General features: G+C 51.7%; 1 protein-coding gene across 6 annotated transcripts in view; it reads right to left on the bottom strand.

The window, feature by feature from the left end:
* Positions 1 to 6,000, bottom strand: part of KCNN3 (potassium calcium-activated channel subfamily N member 3) — a 146,600-nt gene that overhangs the window by 95,009 nt on the left and 45,591 nt on the right. The gene's annotated exons all lie outside the window — the stretch shown is intronic.

Raw genomic sequence — 6,000 nt, 5'->3', positions numbered from 1 at the left:
GACAAAGACTTGGCCAGTGGGGTTTGGGTGGCCTCCCTCTCCCCTTGGCACAAACAACAGCTTCCTTCTCTTCTGCCCCTGTCCTAGAATACACAGGTCTCTGCTCCTGGTGATGACAGAGCTCAGCCTCAGCTGAGAAACTCATGGCCTCCTACTGGACACTCAGTGTCCACACACACCCTACATTATAACGTTGTGGGGACACACCCCACACTGCAGATCACCACCTAGGAAGAGCAGGTCCCAGCAGCAGGACCTGTGTCTGAACAACCAGATTCTCAGTGCTGGCACCTGCAGTCTACAGAATGTGTTTGCCAAATAAACAGACAAAGGAACAGACTCACCATTTTTATAAATTATACCAGGGTTAGCAAATTTAGAGAGGTCAGTATACAACTCTGCCCTTACACCCAACTCTCAGCGTAAGAGTTAGGATATGATTTGAACCCACATCCTTTTATGGTGAGAAGGAAGGGGGCAACACCACCCTGCCCAGGCCAGAAGGGAGATGCTAGTAGCTCATGAGGAGTGGGCCCAGTGACATCTCCTGCAGGTCAGATACCACGTCCTGTGTGTACCTTGTCACACACTCAAGAGGACACTCCCATCCTCAGGACAATCATTCCACAACCAGTGAGGCTTCTTACAACGTGAGCTGTCTCCTGGATATAATTTATGCCCTATAATTTGAAGTAATTTCCCTGTCTGCTGAGAACTCTATTGGTATTTAATAAAAATATCCACTTTTATATATCTCATAAATTCAAAGTCTCCCCTTTTTTCGTTCCTTTGTGCATTTGAAGCATGAGGTCATATTACCATTGTCATTGTTCCTGTCAACTTTGAATAAAATTGGACGCCTCTGAGGGCAACACTACATCTTGAGGAGCTCAATACCCTCAACAAGAGAGAACACCCCACCCCACTGACCTGATGATTTTGCCTCTCTCTTTGAATATGGCCCATAACCACAAACTGAAACCAATGGTCTCTGAAGTGCTATCCAACTCCGCTATTGCCTGCACCCTCTCCTGGGCTCACAGGAGCTCCCCAATTTAACTGAACTAACATTAATCAGGACTAGGTTCTGCTGCCCTCCACCCACACTAGGCATGGGTGTGTCTGTTCCTGCCCCACCCTGTCCTGTCCCCACTCAGAGACAGGCCTTTCCATATGTGCTCCTGGGCCAGGACCTGGGCCCCTGGTTACTCCCCTCCCTCTCAGCTGGTTCCTTTCTGATAGCTGACAGACCTGTGGCCTCACCAGTCTGCAAACCAGTGTGACATCTCCCTGTATCTCCTCCAGCTGCCTGTGATCTCCCTCACGTGCCCACTATGGACTTCTCATAAGAGGGGCCACGGTCACTGCCTCCATTTTCTCACCTCCCAGAGGGGTCCTCCCCCCCCCACAACTGCCATGCCCAAGGACTGTTCTGACCATGGGCACAGTGACCTCCTCACAGCCTAAAGCCAGAACAAGTGGCATGGCTGACCACTCCCTCACTGCCCCCTGCTGATCTCCTCTGACCTCCTTGCTTCTTCTCAACCCCTTGGTGGGCTTCTCTCCCTCCACCCACTTCTCTCTTGTGGATGTCCCGTCAAGAGTCTGTCCTGTGCCTCTTCCCATCTTGCTAACCCCCTGTGCATCTGGCCCCCATCACTGTCCTGGAAGCAGTTTGATGCCCTCCAACCTCAAATTCAACAGGTCCAAAATTGAGTCCATTACTATTCCCTACCCTTACTGCCTTCAGTGGTTTTGATCTCAGTGAATGGCACTCCCAGCCACCAAGTTTCCCAAGCACTCCATGGACACTGCAGACAGTATCTCCACCCCAAGTGGGGACCTCACCTGCTCAACACCTTATATGTGCAGCTCTCCTCATATCCCCACTCTCACTCTTGCTCTCATTCTAGGCACTGCCATCCCTAACATGCTTCTCACTGGTTTCCTGGCTTAAAATCAGCCCTTTTGACATTTGTGTTGCAGGTGGCCAGCACTATCTAAAATGTAAATCTGATCAGCTCACTCCCCAGCCAGAAACCCTCTTGGGGCTTCTGCTGCTACCTACAGGACATCCCAAAACCCTTCAGCACACAAGTTCCTGCTGGTCCTGCTCCTTTCTCAGCAAATGACCAAGGACCTTGCCCTCCAGGCACCCCAAATGTACCCTGCAGGCTCTGGTCTCAGGGCCTTCAAATGAGGCTGCTGCCTGGAATGCCTTTCCACTCCCCCTGCCAGGCAGGCATGTCCTCATCTAAGCCAAGGTTCTGTTCATGCACTGTCTAATATAATCCACACAACAACCCTTGGTAGGTATTGCTATTAGCCCTATATGCAAAAAGGGAATAGACTAAGAGGGATCAACTAACTTGCTGAAGGCCACCATGCACACCAAGATGTGACAAAGAGAATAATTTGAACCCAGGTTGGTATGCCCTGAAGTCTGTGCTCTCAGCCATCTGCTGTCCTGCCTTCTAGGATGGCACTGGAGACATTAATCAGAGCCACGGAGTCACTCAAGCTTGGTGAGCCCTTGGAGAAGCGACAGTGAATTCAGGGTTTCTGTCATAGAAAAGAGCCTCATCCAACAGATGCTGGATGGGTGACAAACTCCCTGGGTAATGGGAGGGGAATGGAGGACACTGGAGGAGCAATAACTCAATGTTTTAAATGTGGGACCAGTGACAAGCCAATGGCATCTACAATGTGAGCTACACCCCTGGGAGAGGGCCTGCCACTGTCAACCTGGGAGCTACTGGTGATAACCAAGCCATGGAAGGCAGGGGCTCCTTCCAGCTAGAGTTTTTGTAAATAAACAAAATGTGCCCAGGCACAGTGGCTCACACCTATAATTCTAGCACCTTGGGAGGCTGAAGCAGGAGGATCGCTTGAGCCCAGGAATTCAAGACCAGCATGGGCAATATAGCAATACCCCATCTCTACAAAAAAAAAAAAAAAAAAAGCTTAAAAAAAAAAAACCATGGTTTTTGTGTTTTCATTTCTTTCCAAGACACACAGCCCTTGCTCCATAATGTCAAGAGAAGAGGTGACTGAGGAAAAATTAAGGCTACAACTAGAGGCACAGGGATTCTTTCCTTGCTCCAGAAGTATAACCAGGGCTGAGGGCAGGTTTCAGGGCAGCCACATCCTCCCAGCAGAAGGACAGACTTTCCAGAGAACTTCATTGCTTATCTGTAGGGGAGCCCCATCACAGAGCACACATAGCAACTTGTGGGAGTCCCTGCACCTGGTAGTTGCTATGGTTTGAACGTGTCCCCTCCAAAATTCAGGTAATGCCAATGTGACAATATTAATAGGTGGGCCCTGTTAGAGGTGATTAGGCTGTGAAGGCCCATTCCTTGTGAACAGGACTAAGCCCTTATAAAAGAGGCTCCATGCAGCATCCTGTCTCTTGGCCTCCTACCCTCTGTCCCGTGGGTATGTAGCAATGGACACCACCACAGAAGCAGAGAGCAGCCCTCACCACACAACTGGATCCCCAGCCCATTAATCCCAGACTTCCAGCATCCAGAACTATGAGAAATTTCTGTTCTTTTTAAGTTGCCCAGTCTGTCATAACAGATGAAAATGGCCCAAGACCTTAGGGGAGCAGATACAGTCACCTCCAAGAACTTTCAAACCCTGAGCCTCTAAGACTTTAAGCCTGAGCTTGGTTGAGAGTTATCTAACAATGCTTCAGAATTCTTCAAAAAGGAAGGCTGTTCCAGAAGGCCTCTGAACCTCACATGTGTGCTGGGCCACGACCTGGTATAAGCTTCTGGGGCAGGGGTGGGAGAGGTGAGGACATGGTCCTCTGATCCCTTGCTAAAATTTAGGTACATGGCCAGCAATCTGAAGATGAGGGAAGTGGTAAGTATATTCTTTACAAAAGGCCCTAGGTCACCCTGGAAGGAGATGTAGTGCTATGCCCCCCTCCTGCTCCGAACTGGCGAGCAGCAGTCAGCTTCTCCCCACAGAGGATATCTGCTAGGCACCCTCTGCATAATCCCCCTCAGGCACCTCCTGGAACAACTGCTTCCTCCATTCTCAAAAGCAGGTCCTCTACCCAGCTGAGCAACCCAGACCTAAACCAGAGAATCACAAAATTGGGGAGCTTAGGATCCCTAATTAACGAATGAGGAAATTGAGGCCTAAGACCACAAAGCTAAACAACCATAGAACCAGATTTGGAAACCAATTATCCTGAATCCAGCCCCTTTCCTTCACAATCCTTGCAAACACCTCCTCTTTGTCAGACACCATGGGTTCCTAGAAATTTGAAGATTTCCAGGGCACAGGGGTGGAGGGAAGTGGGTAAGACACAGAACAAAAAACGCCATTTGGCTAGCTCAGGTACATGAAGGACAACCAGTGGAAGCAAGCCCTCCTTCCTGCTGACTATCTGGGCCAAAACCATCCCCATTTCCCTCTGGCAAGGGAGGGTCCAGCTATGCCCAGAAAGGAAGAAAAGAGGCACAGGGGAGCCAGATGCCGGTGACGTCCCCACATGGCAGGGGGTGTAGGTGGGAAAGGGCCGAGTGGTGGGAGAGCAGGCAGGGCTGAGCCAGCAGGGAGGAAGCCTAGCCACCTGCCAGTGCCAGGCAGGTGTGACCACCTGGCGGACCCAGCTGATAAATGACAAGGCCCAACTGAAAACAGTGGGGCAGAGGTCACAGGAAAGGAACCAAAGTTTCCATTTCAAAAAAGCCCACTTTGCACACTGTTGCCCACCTCCGTGAGAGTCCAGCCACATGGGTGATATGACCCCCAACTCCAGCTGCAACATCAGAGCCCTGAGAAGTTGCTGCCAGGCCCTGGTCACTCAGGCTACAGTGTCTGCATCAGGGTTCAATGCTACTGACTTCCCTTTCTTTCTCCAAAGAGAAAGAGGCAAAGATAAGTGGCCCAAACAGCATCATCTACTGCCTGTGGCTAGGGCTGAAACAGAGATGGGCCATGAGCTGAGCCTAAGACAAGGGGTACCCAGCACGATGCCAGCCTGTAGCAACATGACCCTGCCACCAGGCCAGAAGTGAGGTCACGCTGGGCCAGATCCGGTCTGAGAGCAAGGGCTGCAGGCTTGGGACTGGGAATGAGGATCCCAGGAACGTCAAAGGGAGGGCCCTGGAGGCCCCATTCAACCCAATGCCTGACACAGAAAGTGGGTAACCAAGAGGACAGGACAAGTACAGCTCCTCTTCCACCCTCCCCTCCAGTTGAGTCAAAACCGAGTTCATGATCTGCCTTCCCCTCTTGGGCTGTGTGAGAAGATTCCACAGGTAACATAGGCTTCCTACAGATGAAGACATGGGGACTCGCAGGGGACCCACAGCTGCTATCGGGTGTAATGGAACCTGGCCTGGAGCCCAAACTGTCAACTCCTGTCCCCTCTTGGTTCCTTGGCCCCATTCCCCCCTGCCTATACTGCTGGCTCCTTTCTGGGGTTGATTAGACAGGGTCTGGGTTAGAGCCCACCACCTCCTCACAGGTCTGGCTCCATGAAGGAAGCTGCCTGGCAGTGTCAGGGACGCTGGGCCCTCGGGGCAGCCACTGAGCAGGTACCTGCAGCCCTCAGAGGCTGGAGAGTGCCCAGATCACTGACAGATTGGAGCTGCCAAGGCAGCCTAGCACTAAGGCTTCTGCATCCCCACCAGCCTGGGTGGCCCTGGCCCTCAGCTAGAAAGCAGAGCCACTCTCCAGAGGGAGGCACTCACATCCACATCTGTACTGCTGCCCCCCCTGAAAACACTGCATGACAAAGAGTCCGGATCTGAACAGTGTCTCAGAGATGCATCCAGCACACTCTCGCCATCTCCGTAACTGCCCAGCAAAACTAGGATAAAGCTCTCAGGTTCTGGGTGAGGAGACCGAGACCCAGAGGATGATGGGGTTGGCCAGCAACAGTGAGAGAAGAGGCCACCGCCAGGACTTGACCCAGGTCTGACCCTGAGTTCTGGCCTTTGTCAGCCTCTCGCCTGCTGCCCAGATGTGAATCTATGT

This window comes from Otolemur garnettii, unplaced genomic scaffold, assembly GCF_000181295.1.
Source record: "Otolemur garnettii isolate 467f Iridium unplaced genomic scaffold, OtoGar3 scaffold00091, whole genome shotgun sequence".
Classification (NCBI taxonomy): domain Eukaryota; kingdom Metazoa; phylum Chordata; class Mammalia; order Primates; family Galagidae; genus Otolemur; species Otolemur garnettii.
This window is presented reverse-complemented; position numbering and strand designations above follow the sequence as displayed.